Source organism: Peromyscus leucopus, chromosome 5 (assembly GCF_004664715.2).
Source record: "Peromyscus leucopus breed LL Stock chromosome 5, UCI_PerLeu_2.1, whole genome shotgun sequence".
Classification (NCBI taxonomy): Eukaryota; Metazoa; Chordata; class Mammalia; order Rodentia; family Cricetidae; genus Peromyscus; species Peromyscus leucopus.
The window spans coordinates 45119050-45141013 of NC_051067.1; the positions used below are offsets into that span (position 1 = coordinate 45119050).

The 21964-nt window shown below is 37.2% G+C and overlaps 1 protein-coding gene across 4 annotated transcripts in view; it reads left to right on the plus strand.

The window, feature by feature from the left end:
* The window catches only part of Sugct (succinyl-CoA:glutarate-CoA transferase), a 737591-nt gene that overhangs the window by 430691 nt on the left and 284936 nt on the right, over positions 1-21964 (plus strand). The gene's annotated exons all lie outside the window — the stretch shown is intronic.

The following is a 21964-nucleotide window of genomic DNA, read 5'->3' on the forward strand; positions in this document are numbered from 1 at the left end:
TTAGTAACAAAGGATGTATCAGTTCCTCTCCAATGTGTCTTTGAATTATATCCGCACATCTTTTCCACCAAACTTGCTTTTATTACCTTCAGCTGTGTACAGCTAGCACATCTCTGCAGGAACAAGACGGATCTGATTCTGCTTCTCACATCCCTGACAGAACTGTCAGTTTTATTTCCATCATGTAATCGTGGTAGCTTCTAAGGATGTCAGAACTCAATGCTTCCCACTCCAGGTTGAATTGGCACAGCTGGGGCAGAAAGGAGCCATCTTTAGACTTGTGAAGTGAACAAGTAGGACTGAGAAATCATAGAGAAGATACAAATGTGGATTTCAATTTCTACTGTAAAATCACAATTATCTGAACATGGACAAGTCCTCAAATAGGAAACCTTAATTGTTTTATTGATTTTTCAGAGGCACATGAAACAGTCAGACCCTCTGGTCCTTTTGTCCTGCTGTGTATTTTAACTTCAGTCATATTTCATGAAAGAGCTTTAATATTATTCAACCCCCAATTTTGACTTAAAATGATAATTAATATTTTTAAATAATTTAACTAGAAAAATTGGCAGAATGAAATTATAATGGTTATTTATTAAAAATGTGAAGCATGGTATCTCCAGTAGCTGATGCATAGATTCCTTGTCCTAGAACCTTGTTTTCAAAGCAAGTAAAATGTGGATTCAGAGAAAAAAAAAATCACAGCAGAGTAGTAGCTCACTCATGTTTTTCATTGCATTCTAGAAAGTAAGAATTTGAAGTTGCTTCTGCTTTTATTTAACATATTTATTTAAAATATTTTGGTGGATGTACTGTATATATTTTTACTCCTTTTTTCTTAGACTAGATAAAGTTAATTATTTTCCTTAAGGTCACATGGTTAACAAGGTAGATACATAGATTTTCATTTGTTTATTTAACAAATATTTACTGAGTGCCTGTAAAGGACCAGTTACTGAATAACCCAACTTTTTAAGAAATGAGACCCAAGGATGTGAATAGTAGAGAGAAAGGGTATCAAACAAGAAATAGAGCAGGGCCAGTTCTGAGGTGCTGGGGTACCTGAACAGCTTTGTAGAACTGAACAGTGTGGTCAGAGTTTAGCAGGGCAGAAGCAGAAAGGAATGAGACACTGAGAGGGACTGAAATGTCATTAAGTCATGAGGGGCTCCTCATGTTTGTAGCAGTCTTATGCTTAAATTCAATGTCACACTGCTATCCATTTTGAGAAGAATGTGATGTATTTACTTTGGGATATTTCTAATATCAGAATCTTTGTTTACTACCAATGTTTTCATTTTGCAACAATGATTGTGTATCAAAATCCCAGTCACCTTTTTCTCTCTAATTTGCTTCTGTCTCATTAGAATTATGTCTAAGGAGAGAGTAAGAAAGCTATGAGTTTGATGTACATACTCCTCTGGAGAAAACAATATACTTTTATAAATACACCATTTCATGGGCTTGAATTTCCCCACATTAAAAGAACAGTGAAAAAATATCAAACAAATATTTTTTTAAGATAGTAATCTGACTTTAAATATTTTTTAAAAGAACTTTTCAAAACAGTTACATGTAGGGCTGGGAGAGATGGCTCAGTGGTTAAAAGCACTTGCTGCTCTTCCAGAGGACCTGGGTTAGGTTTCCAGCATCCATATTAGATGCTGTAATTCCAGCTACTTCTTTTGGTCTCTTCAGGTACCGACACACAAGTGTACACATGCACACAGACATATACAAATACATATGTTTACAAATAAAATACAGCTTTAGGAAAATAATAATTACATTTAATTATGTTTTGCATAGTTAAAGTAGACACATCTTAGTTGGTAGTAAGAGCTAGACAATGGTAGGCCTGAGCTAATGGCCAAGCAGTTTAATTAATATGAGCTTCTGCGTGATTATTTTATGAGCAGTTGTGGGGTCTGTGGGGCTGGGCAGGACTGGAGAAAACTCCAGCTACATTTAATTCTGTGCAAGTGTTAACTATTTTTTTAAAATAACTATATCCTAAAGGTTGGAATTTTAACTCACTAGTAGAGCCCTGGCCAGGCATGCTTGAGTGTCTGGGTTTAATCTCCGGTGGTGTGAGAACAGAGTTAAAACTATTCCTTGTCCACTAACACAGGCAATATGAAAGCAAAGTATTTAGTTATTGGGAATCACTGCATAAATGATATCAGTAAACATTTAATGATTAAATAATCTATTCTGTTGTATTAGTATAGAATACATTATGAAAAATTATAAGTTAGACTGAAAAATACTGTTTTGAGCCCTGGATTAAATGATTTTTGGATTTGGGAATCACTTGTAATTATTTTGCTAATTGAAACACCTAGATTCTAGACTTTCTATTTATGTAAGTATACAGTTGTATGTGAAGAGGCAAATGGAAGCTATTGCCTCTGTTTTCACATCAAAGGTATCATTTGACACACAATTTTGAACTGTAGATACTATAACATGCTTTTTGAATGAAGGGATGAAAGAATAACATCCATTTTCTGGAATAGGGATTACATATGTGTTAAATGCATCAATAGTTATCAGTCAGTCACTTTTCTGTCTTCAGAAGAGATTTTGTCAGCCAACAATCCCTTAAAAAAAGTGTGACTATGTGGTATTCTAAAATTATCTGGGATTGTTGAAGACTGAATAAGCTGATGTTCATCGTATGTTTCAGGAGGTCAGGGCTAGGAAGCAGCAGTCATATAGCTATGGACTAGCTTTCAGACAGTGGTCAACATTGGCCCAACAATCACAAGGAGCAACCCAGGGACTCCTCTCCTTTGCTTTTGGGATCACAAGGTGTCTGTTTGCTTTAAAACATAGCTCCTTGCTAATTGCCGGGGAGTGCTGAATTGAAGGCAGGGTGCTGAGAGAGTGTTGACAGCTGTCCCGTGTGGCATCTTGCTTCCTGTAGTCCAGATCTGGTTAGCATTACCAGTGTTCAGCCTTAGCCAGGATGTGGTCAACATGCACTGGAAGGTATATTAGACACTGCCTTTCCAGGAGGAATGTGCCTGAAAATTTATATTTCACATGCAAATTTTAGCATGCAAAATCACTTATAAACTTTTTTTTTTGTAGGCAAGGGATGATTGGTCTGTCAGCAAGGAAAATATTACTTTTCTTTCCCTAACAGAATAAGAAACTTTTCACAGTTCTTATAGTATATAATTGAAGGAGATACTATTCATTTCTGGAAGTATTTGGGGGTGCTGACAGTAGATGGTTTGGGTTTAGTTCTCTGGCAGTCAAATAACTCTAGGAGTCAAGGGAAGGAAAGATGAATAAGTGTATGGAGCCTCATAATGGTGATAGGGACACTGGCAATGCAAACATTTTGAAGACCCTAAGGAAGACATTGCAATTACCTGTTGGCTTAAAATGTGCCTACCTGTACTTAAGTACAACCATTATTCTTTAGTTTAAAGAGCAGGGGTAGAGAAAGCATGTGTAATACTTCTGGAAGAAATTTATAATTTTAACCTCTTCTTATTACTGTAGTGTTTAAAATATTGACTTTCTTTATGAATGGAAGCTAAATTGATGATGTGTGATTCCCTGCTGGATTTAAAGTTAGTGATGCTATGATAAAGAACAAATTCAGAGTGTATCTGAGGAAGTCCAGATAAATCAAGTGGTGTTATTGATAGCATCCACAGTGGCATCTATCTAAGTTCTGCGAAACAAGAAAAGACATGGTATATGGTAGGTGATGATGCATCCAAGGCTAGTGTCCACAGGTTGTTTGAAAGGTGGTCTGAGAAACCCCATCACAGAGGGAAAAGGTTAAGAGACAAAACGTGTCTCATCAAGTTGTGTGAATCCAGATGTTCACCACATTGGGCTTTAGATGGGAACCTCTCAAAACTACTCACTCAGCATTTTCTAATAACAGAGTGCCTTAAAAACAAATCCTATTTTTCACCTGACTACAGAAAGCCGAACTTATGGGCCCCCAGCTTTGAGAGGATTCACTCTGAGATGGTCCTTGTCATACAGCCAATACAGCAATTTATTTTATTTTAGTTTTTTTTTTTTGTACTTTTATTACAAAAGATTCAGACAGGGTTTTCCAGAGTCCAGTTGTGGATCTTTAGATTGTCATCATGTTACTCAGAACAGCACAACTGTTTGAATCACAGCCAATGATGTCCTTGAATCATTTGGTAACAGGGCACTAATGAGCTCTGCAGACATTTCAAATTCCTTTTCCTTCCCTTCTTTCCTCCTCATCCACAATAACCAGGTGTGCTTTAATCCAGTCTGTTTTCCCCTAAGTAATAATAAACACACTCTCCACCTGCCCACCCCCGCCCCCGCCCGCATAAACACACACACACACACACACACACACACACACACACACACACACACACCACACACACATTTATGCCATAAAAATTTTGTGTGGTAATGTGAGTTTTCAAAACTGATCATTTTAAATAAACACTAGATACTTCAGTGTTAAAAAAGAATGTTGTTTACATTTTGCCCTGGGATTTCAGATGTCAGATTACTTAATAATGTCATAAACCAACATGTAGCTTTTGGAGATGAGATGTCTGAAGCTAAGATTTACCCAGAATGCCCTAGATAGTGTCTGGTCCCATTGAAAGACCCCCGAAGGCAGTCTTCCCTCTGGAGAGACCCTCGCCCAGAGATCACACCGAGACCACAAGTCAGATGCAAACAGCAAGAGGCTTTATTCAGGAACACGGGTACCCGGGGCAACACAGTCCCTCCAGAAGTTCGAGAGACTGGCGCGCCCACGGGCTGGAGTGGAGGGTTTTTATAGGGTCTGGCAGCAGGAGCACGAGGAGCTCGGTTTACAGGGTTCTGATTGGACGATTCAAATGAGGCCAGGTTCAAACTCAGGACACCAGGTTCAAACTCAGGACAGCTCGTGGGTTCTGATTGGACGATTCAAATGAGGCCAGGTTCAAACTCAGGACAGCTCGTGGGTTCTCCCCGAGCTCGACACGCCTGCTGTCTGGCTCCAAGTTGTTTTTCTGACCTTTAGTACCCTTTTCTGGGGCCAGGTGGCCGACCGCGGACACCCTGAACTTTCCTGTACTTTTCAGGCTTAGCTCAAAATGGTGTTAGGCTAAGCAAGTTTGCTGGGGTCTTTCACCATTACTCTTGAACCGGGCTTATAAAACCCTGATGCCCTTTTCTTTGGAAGATGTGATTAGAGAACCTCCATTTTCTTCTCTCTCTCTCTCTCTCTCTCTCTCTCTCTCTCTCTCTCTCTCTCTCTCTCTCTCTCTCTCTGTAGATGTAGTAGTTGCCCATGGGACCACATGTGGAAGCCAGAGGTTGGTATCAGGCTGTTCACCTCAATTTCTTTCCATCTTATATTATTAATAGAAGGTCATTAACTGAACCTCAAGATTACAGAGGTTAGCTGTTCTGCTTGTCACTGAGCTCACAGGCCCAACTGTTTCCACCTCCCCAGCACTGGAGTCACAGGTGCATGCTCTCACACCCTGCTTTTATGTGGGTATTAGGGATCTACACTAAGGTCTTCATGCTTGCAAAGCAAGTCTACTGAACCATCTCCCCAGTCCAACTTTCCCAATTTTTCTATGTAACTGTTAGAGTAAATATACTGATTTTATTTACCTACAATGTTTCCTTTTTTAAGAAACCCTGTCTTTAAGAAATCCACTATTCCAAAATTATGTTACATGAGCATATATAATTTTATCTGCTACAATCACTGTTCCTCTTCTCATACTTCCATGTGACCAGATCCCATTTATAGTCAAGGATCCAGTGCTCAGTGGGTCTCCATGTAAATCAAACCTGGAGATGCTGAATTCCCTGCACCCTTGACATATAGTCTTTTGGTATATGCCAAGGGCCCTCTGTATGTGTGACTGAACATTTTTGTTCTATATTATACATTTTATTTGTAAATTGCATTATCTATTACTTATCTTCAGTTCTGCAATGTAGTAAGTATAATTCTTGATAGAATAGAATGCTAAATAACTTAAACCCCCATTGAGTTTTATGTCTACTTTTTAAAAATATGTCTGCCAATGTGAAGTGGGGCATATTGTTCAATGATCTAATACCTCTTCTGCTGTGACTCACAGACATGATACATGTGATATGTCTGATATTTTATTTGTCTTTACATACATGGTATGTTTAGTGTGTACTATTGGCAGATGAGTGATGAGTTGCTACCATTGATGGTTAAATTATCATCACAGCTCTGGGGAGTTCATTTGTCATAGAAGACATGGGGATGTGGACATTGAGCAGCAGGAAGAGGATTTATCTTTTCTATGCTGAGTGGCTGAACCTGAGATTAAAGTTTGAGCACTCAAAGCAATGATCTAGACTTCCTATATATTTTTTATATTAATCACTTTATTTTTATTATACTAATAATATAAAAACAATTTAAGTTGGTATATTTTTCATAGAAAGTCATTTTTAGTGGGAGACCTTTAATTACTATTTTTCTTTTATTGATGGTTATTGGTCTGTGTAAATTAACCTCATCTTGATTTCACATTGGTAGGTCATGTGCATCTAGAAATTATCCATTTATTTTTAACTTTTCCAGTTCAGTGGAATATAAAATTTTAAGTATTTCCTTATGATTCTATGAATTTCCTCAGTGCCTTATAATTTTTCCCTTTTTAAAATTTTATTAGTTTAGTTCTGCTCTCTTTTCCTTTTGGTTAATTTGACTATGGTTTAGACATGAAACTTCTATAAGAAAGTATAGGAAGTACACTTCAAGATACAGATTCAGGTAAAAATTTTATGAGTAGGGCTTGAGGAATTTTGATAGTTATTGCATTGAATCTACAGATTGTTTTCGTTTAGGATGACCATTTTCACATTATTAGTACTACCAATCCATTAGCTTGAAATGTCTCTCCATCTTTTGTTGTCTTCTTGTTTCTTTCTACAGTGATTTTTTTTTTTACTTTCATTTTCTTGGTTAGATTAACTACAAGATTTTTTTTAAGATACTGTAAATGGGTTAATTTCTCTGATTTATTTCTCAATAGTTTGTCATTGGTACATAGGAGGGCTACTGATTTTTGTATCTTAGTATTATATCTTGCTACTTTGCTAAATGTTTTTATAAGCTTTAAGAAATTTCTGGTGGAGTCTTTAGAGTCATCTATGTGTAGAACCATCATTAGCAAATGGAATGTGGATTCTTTGATTAACTCCATATAGTCATAGTGTGCTACTCCAGTTTCCAACTCTCAATAACAGATAGACAGATCATCTGGACAAAAACTTTAAAAAGGAAATATTAGATTTAGTGAAATAGCAATACAAAAATCCAAAGAATCAATAAATGAAGAGTTAATCTTTGAACATATTAACAAAGTTTTGCTGACCTAGATGCTATCCAGGTTCCATTTTTGGCTATGCACTTTACAGTCACTTATTCTCTGCCCCGTGACCAGTGTCTTGTTTCATTCTTATCCCTGCCCCCATCTATACATTCTGAGCTCTAGGGGAGTATGAGCTTTGCCTATTGCAAAATCCTCAGTTCTCAGAACTGAGGACATGTAGGCACCCAGTAAATGTTCATTCTTGTCTACATTGTGCTACATGCCGTGTGAGGCCCCAGGAAGAGACATAAAATAGTCTCTCTGCCTTGTAGGATACGCAATCTAGTGTCACTTTTTTTTTAAGATAATGTTTTACACAATCCTATTACGACTATAGAATAGTAAATGGCCAAACATTATAAGAGAAACATTTTTACAGTTTGCAGACAGCTAGTCCTTCACACCATATTTTTGCATGATTAAAATAACTAATAATTTTACAGGAACTGAGGAAGCATGTCACTCCTGTCTCATGACAACCTATGCCATAATTTCAGACTCTGTGAACTTCTACCATGTTGGCTTGTGGGATGATGCTGTGGAGAGCCTTCTAAACTATATAGCTTCCTCCTCTCATGCTCAGTCACTGGTGTGATTCCCTGTGGTCTTGGGTAGAGCTAGAGAGCCCACTTGATAGGGTTGAATTGTAGAAAACACTCTTTATTCACTCTATATATTGAGCCAGACATATGAAAAAGCCCTTCAACAGAATAATATAATGATATATGGATACTGTAGTATTCATATGTTTAGACTCTGGGAGACTCAGATATAAGCCAGCACAACAGAAACTAAAACAGAGAGCCCTGATGGTGTGATCAAGCCTAAAACACAATGGGCGTGTGAATTTTAAGCAAAGGGCCCTTGTGCCTGCCTAGAGAAGCCTTTCTGGCAAGGCAGCATAACTTAGGAATTAGGTGATCATCATTTTTCATGTTACCTTTTCTTCTTAGATAATTCACTTATCTGACTAAGCTTCTTGTAGGAATAGAGAGATACATGTAAAACAGTTTAGCTGTAAGAAATAATCCTTATAGCTAATTGCAGCACTATCAGGAATTAAGCCTCAACTTTTTCGTTTTCATCCACATTTCTTATGTCTTTAATTATGAAGCCATTAGAGATGCTTAATCTTGAGCTTTGTAGTGAGAGTTATGAAGAGATATCTCTTAGAAGACTGGGAGACAAATGTGAGAAAGATTTAGTTGCCTACATACCTACATACCGTGTAGAATAAGTGTGTTTATTCTGTAAAATATATTTACGTGTCTTTGTTTGCATCAACCCATCCATCTGGCTTTCTACTTGACTGAGATGATGAACAATTTGCTAAAAGAAAATAGTCAGTCTACTTAGAAATATTTGTTATTAGGGAAGAAAGTTTGGAAATATAGTGTTCTATACCTGCCCTGAACTTTGTTTAAATGGACCATAATAGAAATCAGTACTTCATTACTCTACAAAGCAGAAAAATTCCAATGCAGTAGGTTAGGAGGCAAGAACAGGATTTTCTTTTGTTTTCTAACTGGAGATTTGTGTGTAATGCTCCTGCACCAGCCAGACATAGTATAGTTGCTTTATGGCTGTTTTACTTCATCAATAGCTTCATAAACACTCTTGTCTCATGGATATTCATTGAACCATTAGTTCAATAATATTTACTTCTTATGTACTAAGTGCTATGAGGCAGTGGGTATATATTGGTCAAACTAAAAATTTAAAAGTCAGTTTATAATTAAACTGGAAGGGGGTATGGGTTAAATACCTCTCTAATTATAAGTATGCCAGTACATGAATGAAAATAGTACCTTAAAGGACTACTGTGTATACAGAATTTTGAGGAAAGATGCAGGAGCTTTTTAAGTCTAGAATGAGTTTACCAGTCAAAGAGTACCTTACAGTTTAGTTTCCAGAAAATATGTAACTTCGAATAATTTTATTTTATTTTCAAAACTAAAGAGGGACAGTGTTCAAATTTTTATTGTTTTCTTGGAGAAGCTATGAAAATGGACTTTTTTCCTTTTTATATAAAAATCATGAGGGAAATTTTAAAAAGGACCATTTTTGTTTTTCTTATGACTGTGATTTTATCATGCATATTTAACACACTATCTCTTAAATGAAGTGTGTATAATCTTTTTGCTGATATAAATCAGATAAAATTATTTTCTTAGGAAATAAATAGGAAGACCCACAGGCTAGAACTTTTAAATAATTTCTGCAAGATGAAGTAGAAGCTGGGCCCAGTTTAGAGAGTATGCCCACCCTGTCATTTGCAGAAGGGAAAGGAACATAAATGTGAGAAGAAAATGTTTCGCCATACACAAATGTATATGTACATATAGTATTGTATGTGTTATGTGTTATGCCTGTCTGCATAGTTTCAGTAAATTAACCTGATTCCACCCTGCACTTTATAAGGGTATTTAGAACATGGATGGAATTTCAAGGAGCTCAAATCACTTCTGTTGTTTGTAAGAATTGATTTATGAAATAAAAAACTAGAGACCATTGTTTACAGAAGCAAATACCCATCCCCATGCTTAATGTGTCTAGGGAAATAAAACAACCAAAACTTAGTCTCCCTTCTTTATAATTTGGTACTGAAAGTGTTGAAAACTGACATATTCTATCTCTTCAAGAGCTTGTTGTGATAATTTCTAGTCCTCAGACAAATGAACACCATCCTTCATAAATATAGATGAAAGGAAGTCACCATGGTGTTAGTTTCACATATAATAAACAAGTACAAAATTACTCTGATTTATTCATAGAGAAAGTAGAGCCAAAACATACTGTGACCACACCTCTAGAACAGAATCAGAAAATGGCTTTACTCCCTTCACTGGGATACTTATGGGCTCATGGAGCATGCACTTCATTGATATGATGTATATGTTATCTACAGGCTGAAGACAACTTAATAAATCATGTTATTTTTCACATCTTTCAGCAATAATGTACCTGAATTTCACTGTTTCATTTTTGAAGCAAATTGCAATTTATTAAGAAATAATTTAAAAATATCTTTAAACACTGGCATTATGGAAGAGATGCTGAGCATGGGCTTCTTGCCAGGGTCAGCCAGTGATTACATTTCACAAACAAAATGAACACTAGTCAATAATTTGCCACCAGAGTCTTAAGACTGGTTTACATTAATAAAAATACACTAAACCTGATTCCTAACTTGGGCCTTCGATAGTCTTTTTTTGAAGGTAGTAGTTTTACATGCTCTAAAAGCAAGTTTGTAGCCAAAATTTTGATGACAAATCCTTTAACTTTTCTAAATATACTTTTAATGGTTTGAAGCCAAATAAATCCTTCATTATCCTTTGAAACACTGTCATGGGAATTATAAAAGTCTGAACTTTAATTATTACTTTTAGTGAAAGAATTTTTCCTTGAATATGTGACCATCTTTTCTTTAAATGTTAATCCTGTGTGAATAATTCTTTCCTTCATTGTGATTATACTTGAACATTGTTCAGTTATCTTAATGTGGTCATTGAAGGTAAACTGTACTTGCAGTTGGTGATTCAAATACATATCCATGAAATTATCTGATGATTTTTAGTTACAGTGAGTCAATTATTGTACTTTTTACAACTGAGTTTAAAATCAGTTACTAGATATGATCAAAAAGGAGAGTTCACAAGTTAAAACTCTTTGTCTATTTGTAGCAGGCTTTAATTTCTACCATGTATGAATTACTTGGCAAATTAATTTATGGATTATAATAATCTCAGTAGCTTGAAATAAATATATTTCCACACTAGATTAAGTCTTTAGCCCACCTACCTTTTATCTTTGAATAAAGACAGAGCCCTGTCCTGCTGTGCACCTGGTCAGTTGTGCAATGCTGACCAATGAGCAGCTGCTAACAATGAGACTATTGTGTTTATGTAACACAGTGCAGGATCTGATGGTTAGTCTCTTGATAATGTTGAAACACTAGGGAATTGTCTCTTGCCAAGATGCTGGCTTCATGGAAAGTACTGTGTCTGTTTTGAACCAATCCTAACATACCTCTGTCAGTTGGTAGCCTTACATTCTATAAGATCACATTAGCCTCTAAATTGGTCTAAGGAGATTAAGTACCCAAGACATGGCCATATGGTGTGGCAGTAGATGTAGTTGTAGGACCTATTTTCTGTAGACTTGCTTTACCACCTTAACAAAAGGCTGAATTATTTTTCTTCCCATTGATGTGGGTGTGTCCTTGTATGTGCAGTCAAGAGAGGCATTTGTTGAGTGATCTTCATGCAAACATCTTGGAGTGCTTTTCAAAAGAATTTGAAAAATTAAACCAAACAGGATATGAAACTGTGCTGCCAAGCAAGTAAGTCTTTAGGCATGACTTAAATTTAGTTAATGACATAAAGAGTGAAATCTGTGAAAGGAAGCAAGTTTCTTGGATCAGAAAAAAAGCAGACAAACATACTCATATTTTGTCTACATCTTCATTTGAGTAGCTCAAATATGTTCTTTCAGAAGTCACTTGGAAAACTTTGGGCTAAGTAAACTCCAAGGACCAGTGTTTTAGGGGGAAAGACAAGATAATAGTTCCCATATGCATAGGAATATACAGATTGCAAAACATTTTTTCCAATAGCTATTTCACTTGATTGTCACAATACCCCATCAAAATAGCTGAAGAATGAGTTTTCCCATTTTACAGATGAATAAACTGATGGCAGATAAATTAGGAGATTAAACTGAGGTATTATGATTAGAATATGGATCTTGGCTTAAATCCTGTACTTTCTTTACAGCATCATGACTTTTCATGGTGGCAAATCATTTCTGGAATGAAGCTAAAGATTCTGGCCTCCCAAAACACAATCTCAGGAGGAAAATTAGAAAGCTAGGCTCTTCTAGGGTATGTACATTGCCAATAACAATTTCATGGCTTAACCTTTTCACAGTATTTAAAATGGCCTTAATGGTCTTCCTCTACAGTTGCCCCCAGTGTTCCCCACTATCCCCTTTGTGAAATACAAATGGAGTTATTGGACCTTCAATTTCTGTGCTTGAAAGCAGCTTTACTCAGTGAGTACAACAAGTTGGAAAAACAAATACGAGGAATTTTTTTCTCTAATGCTTTTATTCTAAAGAATATTTTTTATTAATTAAATTCATTCATTTATTTTATATCCTGACCACAGTTTGCCCTCCTTCCTATTCTCCCATTCCCCCTCCCACTCCACTTCTCTGTTTCTGTTCAGAAAGGGGCAGGGCTCCCATGCGTATCAACAAAGCATGACATATCAAGTTGAGGTAGGACTAAGCTCCTCCCTTTGTATTAAGGCTGGGCGAGGCAACCCATTGTGAGGAATAGGTTCCTGGAAGCCAGCCAAAGCATTAGAGACAGTGGACAGTGGTGGACTGCTTCTATCACTTGGAGTACCACAAGTAGATCAAGCTACACAACTGTCACACATATGTAGAGGACCTAGGTTAGTTCCATACAGGCTCCCTAGCTGTCAGTCCAGAGTCTGTGAGCTTCTCTGAGCCCAGGTTGGTTGTTTCTGTGGGTTCTCTTGTGATGACCTTGACACCCCTGGCTCATACAGTCCTTTGCCCCTGCTATCACAAGGATTCCTGGAGGTTGGCCCAGTGCTTGGCTGTGGATCTCTGCATCTGTTTCCATCAGTCACTAGATGAAGGCTTTCTACCCTCTCTGGAGCTGTGGACTGTAGTATGATATCCTTTACTTTGCAACTAATATCCACTTATGAGTGAGTACATATCATGTTTGTCTTTCTGGGTCTGGATTGCCCAACTCAGGATGATTTTGCTAATACCATCCATTTGCCCTCAAATTTCCTGATGCTATTATTTTTTAAGAGCTGAGTAATACTCCACTGTGTAAATGTACCACATTTTCTTTATTCATTATTCAGTTGAGAGGCATCTAGGTTGTTTCCAGGTTCTGGCTATTACAGACAATGCTGCTATTGTATACTATTGAGCAAGTGTACTTGTGGAATGATTAAGCTTCCTTTGAGTATATACCTAAGAGTGGTACAGTTGAGTCTTGAGGTAAGTTGTTTTCCAATTTTCTGAGAAACTTCCATATTGATTTTCAAAGTGGCTGCACAAGTGTGTACTCCCACCTTGTTCCACATCTTCTCCAGCATAAACTGTCATTAGTGTTTTTGGGCACTTAAAGAATTCTTCAATATCCTTAGCCATCAGGGAAATGCAGATCAAAATGACTCTGAGATTCCATTTTATATCAGTCAGAATGGCTAAAATCAAAAACACTAATGACAGCTTATGCTGGAGAGGAATTCTCAATGAACTTCCTTCCCATACTGATTGTGTTAGTCTGCTGTAAGTTGCTATGAAAATAAATACTGAGATAACTAATTTGAATGAAGAAGATATATTTTAGGTCATAATTTTAGAAGCTTCAGTACATGTTTGGTGGGTCCATTGCTTTGAGCTTTACAGGAGAAAGAATATCATAATAGGAATGTATGGTAGAATAGAGCTGTTTAGATCATGTTAGTGAGAATTAGAAAGAGAGGTCTCAGTATCTTCCTCAACATATGACCCCACTCACCTAACTTCCTCCAGTATGTCCCCTCCTAAGGATTCCCAATAATGCCAAGCTAAGAACAAAGCCTCTAACACAGAACTTTAGATGACATCACAAGTACAAATGGTAGCAGTGAATTTGACCTAGTGCAGTTGTCCTTGAAGCTCTAAAGATTTTGTGAACTATACTGTTTTAGGCAATGCATAAGGGTCTGATGCCAGAGCTGTAGGTTTCTATTTAGGTTGATTCATGAGATGAGACCCATAGTGTTAGCTTTGTAAGGTACATTCAGATGTGACTATGCTACTACACAGCTCATGTGTTGATGTTGTCTTGCTTTTTTTCTACTGACAACATATCTCATTTCTCCTCTGAGATATGTACTTTTAAAACGTTTACTTTCTTTGATAATGTTATTAGAGCCAGACAAATCAAATCTGGGAAAAGCAGTTTTGTGATTCTTAATCTCTTGACTGAGCACACAGGGTTGAACACAAGACTAAGCAATTGTAAGTAGCTTGTAGAGAAGTTCACTACAGCTGACAAGAAGCCCAAGCAAGGAAATGAACAAATGAAAGGACACCACCAGGACAGGAAGTGTCAGGCAGAAAGCCCATAGACATAAGAATGTTACTTTTTAATTCTATACTCCAATATTTCTTGCAGATTTTACATTTATGCTTGATTGAAAAATATTAACATCAATACTTCTGCTATCTTGCTTTAGCCAATGACCACAACCTATCCAAAAGATTTATATGACTTCCACATGTCATTTAAGCATTCAAAAAAGGAAGATAAATCACCCTATGTGGAAATACCAAGGGTAAAAGACAACCAGAGCAGTAAGCATCTCCACATTGGCTGCATTCCCTAGTCTGGCCTCCTGTATTGGTGAACAATCTCTTGTCCTTCAATCTCTCCAGTGTGGAGTTATTTCAGGTTCTTAGTGCTAACCTTTGGATACTGCCTCCCACTTTGAGCCCATATATATTCCAATATCTCTTTGCCTATTCCCTTTCTGTTCATTTTCCTCAGCTTGGCTTAGTTTTACTTAACGCCCCCGCCTCTGGATTTGCTGAAACCCTTGAGAGTATGGATTTAATTATCAGCTTTTCTAATCTTCACCCCATGACTGTCTAACCTTGCATTGCCCTGTTTTCTATGTCTTTATACAATCATATTCTTGATCATTTTGTTTTTTGGTTTCTTAACAGCATGTGTTAGATCCTCTGAAAGGCACAGGAATCATCACAAGGTCCCAGGCTCTGTATACTCTGTTGCATACTTGCAATACTCTTGTTCACATCCGTCTACACTTGCAGTGATTCCTGTAGATGTAACCATCTTGTTAAATAAGAAACACAGAGCCAATGCAGAGATGAAAGCCCAAGAAGTCAGAGCTAAGAGCTACAAAGCTTACCCTTCACTGCTGCTGCTGTCCTCTTCAGCCAAGAGAGCTACTTCCTGTGTGTTTGTCTTTATATAGACTTTCTGTTCTGCCTTCCCATTGGTTGTAAACCCAACCACATGACCTCCTTGTCACTGCCCATCTATACAGACCTCCAGGTCTTCTATGGTTGGTATTGAGATTAAAGGCATGTGTCTCCATGCTGGCTGTATCCTTGAACACACAGAGATCTGCCTAGCTCTGCCTCCCAAGTGCTGGGATTAAAGGCGTGCACCACCACCACCACCACCACCACCACCACCACCACCACCACCACCCAGCTTCTGCTATGGCTTGCTATTAGCGGTGATCCCCAGGCAAATTTATTTATTAATGTACAAATAAAACCACATTTCAGTACAAATAAAATATCACCGTAGATCCCCCCCCTTTAAACAGCTGCTAAACCTTAGTAACAATTGATTTTTCTAATATCCTTTATATTGATTTTCCAGGTAGCCTAGGATTCCTTAGAGGAATCCTATCATCATTCACACTGTCCCTAGCAGAGGATCGTCTCTAAAATAGATCAACAATGTCTGCTCACCATTTCATATGGACTATAAGACTATGAGAACAACAGAGCTAAACTTAGACCTTATCATTTATTAAGTTTATAAATGAACTTATATATATGCCACATGGAATGATGTGTTGCTCAATCAAAATTTCTATGATGATTGTGATTGAAATATTCAGTGTTTTTCATTGTCTATTAAAGAAGCCACTAACCACATTGTTATTGAGTACTTGAAATGTGTCTAATGTGACTGAGGAGTTTTGCTTAAATTTTGTTTAACCATAAATAATTTAAATTTTGAAAAACTTTCATGACTAGTGGCTACCAGATTGAATAATGTATTGTATGGGAAGATGAAAAATGGATATATATATATATGGATGATGAGTTAGGAAAGTCCTCATTGATGATGATATATATTAGTCTTAAAAGAGGCATATTTTTCAGAGTTGACAAATTGCCTATATCTGGTGTTTGTTTGCCATTTTCATAGCAAGCAGGGTGGCAGTGGAAGAGGAGGAGATATTTAAATTAAATCTGAATGATAATATGTTATATGACTTATCCCATTTTCCTGTTATTTTGTTTAAATGAAATATAGCTACCATAGGAGTTCATACAGTCTTTTAAAAGCCATATTTAAGATTTCTCAATATATAGTAGAATTTTCGATTTATAATAAACTATTTATATGAGACAGAGCCACAGTGGATGTCTTTTTTTTTTTTTTACCATATTTTGATTTTCTTTTTTATTACCAAGAATCTTGTTATATAGTCTCAGTTAACTAAGTTTATCTGACCTTGTCACTAACTTCATTGAATGCTCATATAACCATGGGTTGTACATATTTTAGGTAGACAAGACCTCAAACTGTTATCTGAAGTCTAGTCCATTTCTTTCTTTCTTTTTTCCCCCATTTTTTCCATTTTTACATACCAACCAGTTTCTCCTCCCTTCTCTCCTCCTGCTTCACACCTTACCTTCCCCCTACCTCACCCTCCATCCACTCCTCAGAGAGGGTAAGGCCTCCCATGGGAAGCCAACAAAATCGGGCATATCAAGTTGAGGTAGGACCAAGCCCTCTCCCTGTACTGAGGTTGAGCAAGGTATTCCTCTATAGGGAATAGGCTCCAAAAGTCAGTTTATGCACTGGGGATAAATCCTGGTCCCACTGCCAGTGGCCCCACATACTGCCCAAGCCACACAAATGTCATCCACATTCAGAGGGCCTAGTTCAATCCAATGCAGGTTCCCCAGGTGTCAGTTCAATGTCAGTGAGCTCCAACTAGCTTGGGTCAGCTGTCTCTGTGGGTTTTCCCATCATGATCTTGACCCCTTTGCTCATATAATCCCTTCTCCCTCTCTGGGAGCTCCATCCAGTGCTTAGCTGTGGATCTCTGCATCTGCTTCCATCAGGTACTGGATAAAAGTTCTGATAGGAATTCATCATTTCTGCCTAGTCATTTCTGGGTCATATGTCCTGTATGACCCCTGACCCTGTGGCTACATGGTTGCATAAAACACGCTGTGCAACCATGTGATCTATGTGCATGCATGAAATAGCCACATGGGCCTGTGTGTGCAGGTGGGGCTTGGCCTTTAAAAGCCAGGCCCCCATGTTCCCCTGCCCCCTTCACACATGTGTCCTTTCAGCAGGCCTGATCACATCTATCCTTTTCTCCTCATTTTAATAAAACTCTTTTTAGTGGATTCTGTTCTCACAGTGAAAAGTCACTAAACTGTGACTTTTCCTCGCAGGGTTAGAGTGCCACAAAAAACCAAGTTCTATGATGATAATTAGGGTAGTGATCAATCTGATTACAGGGGAACGCCAGTTCAGGGACCCTCTCCACTATTGCTTGGAGTCTTAACTGGATTCATCATTGTGGGTTCCTGGGAATTTCCCTAGCACCTGGTTTCTCCCTAACCCACAATGGCTCCATCTATCAAAATATCTCTTTCTTTGCTCTCCTTCTCTGTCCTTCCCCCTACTTGACCTCTCATGTTTTTTTGACACTTCCCTCCACCTCTGCCCCTCCCCCACCATGCTCTCAATTTACTCAGGAGAGCTTATCTATTTCCCCTTCCTAGAAGGATTCATGTATGTCTCTTTTAGGATCCTCCTTGTTACCTAGTTTCTCTGAGGTTGTGGATTGTAGCCTGGCTATCCTTTGCTTTATGTCTAAAATCCACTTATGAGTGAGTACATACTGTGTTTGTCTTTTTGGGTCTGGGTTACCTACCTCATTCAGGATTTTTTTTCTAGTTCCATCCATTTGCCTGCAAATTTCATGATGTCATTTTTTTTTTTTTTTTACAGCTGAGTAATACTCCATTGTGTAAATGTACCACATTTTCTTTATCCATCCTTTGGTTGAGGGGCATTTAGGTTGTTTCCAGGTACTGGCTATTACAAATAATGATGCTATGTGCTATGAACACATAGTTGAGCAAATGTCCTTGTGGTATTAATGTGCATCCTTTGAGTATATACTCAAGAGTGGTATTTCTGGATCATGAGGTAGATTGATTCCCAGTTTTCTTAGAAACTGCCTTACTGATTTCCAAAGTGACTGTGTAAATTTGCACTCCCACCAGCAATGGAAAAGTTTCTCCCTTACTCCACATCCTCTTCAGCATAGGCTGTTATCAATGTTTTTTATCTTAACCATTCTGACAGGTGTAAGATGGTATCTCAGAGTTGTTTTGATTTGCATTTCCATGATGGCTAAGAATGTTGAACAATTCTTTAAGTGTCTTTCATCTATTTGAGATTCTTCTGTTAAGAATTCTGTTAAGTCTGTACCCCTTTTTAAAATTGGGTTATTTGGCATTTTGATGTCTAGTTTTTTGAGTTTATATATTTTGGAGATAGCCCTCTGTCAGATGTAGAGTTGGTGAAGATCTTTTCCCATTCTATAGGCTGCCATTTTGTCTTATTTACCATGTCCTTTGCCTGACAGAAGCTTCTGAGTTTCAGGAGGTCCCATTTGTTGATTGTTTCTCTCGGTGTCTGTGCTACTGCTGTTATATTTAGGAAATGGTGTGTTAACCTCACCATAATCACAGTAGTAATAATTAGAGTTTTGTGCTTGAGGTTATTAATTTAAATAGAGGACTATAAACAAGATTAATGAAAGATTATATTAAACATTCAACTTGATGCTCTACTTCAAACATTTCTCAAGTTCAAGATTTGTTAATAGCATATGTAATAATACTCTAATAACCTTATTTAATCTAGGAATAAATCTTGTAAGTGAATGTGAAAATTAGGAAAACTTGTATGCTTTGAATGGGGTGCATTTATTCATATGCAACTTGATGTGATGAATGTGAAAATACTTTAAAAGATGTGAATCACTGAATAAATGTATTTTCTTCCTCTGATTTTTATCTTTCAGTCATCTGCTTACCATTTTCTCTATATGCTTGAGTAGGATCTGGAATACAATAGCAGAGAAAACTGATATCTGATTATTTTGTTGGCTAGAAAGTAATTGTACAATTAAGTATACAATTAAATACACAATTAAGTGTACAAATTGTTTTTTATAAATCTGATTAAAACAATATAAATTGTGTGTGTGTGAATGAATGTGTATATGTAGTATGTTCTCTATATGAATGTAACGTATATACATGTGTATATGAATGTATCCACATGTGTGTGCTTGTATGTGGGGGTCAGAAATTGACATTGGCTGTCTTTCTCAATTTCTCTCTAACTTATTTTTTAAGACAAGGCTTATCATTGAACCTGGAGGTCACATGTTGAGCTAGGCTGACTGACAATTGAACTTCAGGAACCCATCCCCCTCCGAGCACTGAGATATATACTACCTTACCCAACATTTCCAAATACTAAAATTCCATCAATGTTTTCCAATCCTCCTTCCAATCTCTCTCATACTCTCATCCCTCTTAAATTCATGACTACTATTTTTTTAATTAAGAAATTTTCTATTCATTTTACACATATTACCAATCACAGATCCCCCTATCCTCCCTCCTCCTGCCCCCCAGTCATCCCCCGACCCACCCACCCCCATTCCCACCTCCTCCAAGGCAAGGTCTCCCATTGGGAGTCAGCAGAGCCTGGACCATTCAATTGAGACAGGTCCAAGCCCCTCCTCCCTGCCCCAAGGCTGCGCAAGGTGTCCCACCATAGGCACTCCAAAAAAGCTGGCTCATGTATTAGGGACAGATCCAGATCTGACAGGTATAAGATGGGATCTCAGAGTCATTTTGATTTGCATTTTCCTGATGACTAAGGATGTTGAGTAATTCCTTAAAAGTCTTTCAGCCATTTGAGATTCTTCTGTTGAGAATTCTCTCTTTAGCTCTATTGCCAAGTTTTTAATTGGATTGTTTGGTATTTTGATGTCTAGTTTCTTGAATTCTTTGTGTGTTTTAGAGATCAGCCCTCTGTCAGATGTGGGGTTGGTGAAGATCTTTTCCCATTCTGTAGGCTGTTGTTTTGTCTTATTGACCATGTCCTTTGCCCTACAAAAGCTTCTCAGTTTTAGGAGGTGCCATTTACTAATTGTTGCTCTCAGTGTCTGTGCTACTGGTGTTATATTTAGGAAGTAGTCTCCTGTGCCAGTGTGTTCAAAACTACTTCCTACTTTCTCTTCTGTCAAGTTCAGTGTAACTGGATTTATGTTAAGGTCTTTGATCCACTTGGACTTGAGTTTTTTGTATGGCAACAGATAAGGATCTATTTGCAATCTTCTGTATGTTGACATCCAGTTATGCCAGTGCCATTTGTTGAAGATACTTTCTTTTTTCCATTGTACAGTTTTGGCTTCTTTGTCAAAAATCAGGTGTTCATAGGTGTGTGGACTAATGTCAGAGTCTTCGATTAGATTCCATTGGTCCACATGTCAGTTTTTATGCCAGTACCAAGCTGTTTGTATTACTATAGCTCTCAATAGTAGAGCTTGAGGTCAGGGATTGAGATGCCTCCAGAAGTTTCTTCATTGTACAGGATTCTTTTATTTATCCTGGGTTTTTTGTTTTTCCATATGAAGTTGAGTATTGTTCTTTCCAAGTCTGTGAAGAATTGTGTTGGGATTTGATGGAGATTGCATTGAATCTATAGATTGTTTTTGGTAAGATTACCATTTTTACTATGTTAATCCTACCTATCCATGAGCATGAGAGATCTTTCCATTTTCTGATATCTTCAATTTCTTTCTTCAGAGACTTAAAGTTCTTATCATACAGGTCCTTCACTTGCTTAGTTAGTCACCCCAAGGTATTTTATATTATTTGTGTCTATTGTAAAGGGTGATGTTTATCTGATTTCTTTTTCAGCCCATTTATCATTTGCATATACAAGGGCTATTGATTTTTTGAGTTAATCTTGTGTCCTGTCACATTATTGAAGGAGTTTATCAGCTGTAGGAGTTCCCTGGTAGAATTTTTTGGTTCAGTTATGTATACTATCATACCGTCTGCAAATAGTGAAAGTTTGATTCTTCCTATCCAATTTCTATCCTTTTAATTTCCTTTTGTTGTCTTATTGCTCTAGCTAGAACTTCTAGTACTATATTGAATAAATATGGGGAGAGTGGACAGCCTTGTCTTGTTCCTGATTTTAGTGGAATCGCTTTGAATTTCTCTCCATTTAGTTTGATGTTGGCTGTCGGCTTGCTATAAATTGCCTTTATTATGTTTAGATATGTTCCTTGTATTCCTGATCTTTCTAGGGCCTTTATCATGAATGGTGTTGGATTTTGTCAAAGGCTTCTTCGGTACCTAATGAGATGATGATGTTTTTTATTTTTCTTTCAGTTTCTTTATATGGTATATTACATTGACAGATTTTCATATGTTGAACCATCCTTGTACCCCTGGGATGAAACCTACTTGGTCACGGTGGATAATTTTTTTTTTTTGATGTGTTCTTGGATTCAGTTTGCCAATATTTTTTTGAGTATTTTTATAGCAATGTTCATGAGGAAAATTGATCTGTAATTCTCTTTCTTTGTTGCATGTTTGTGTGGTTTGCTTATCAGGGAAAATGTAGCCTCATAAAAAGAGTTTGG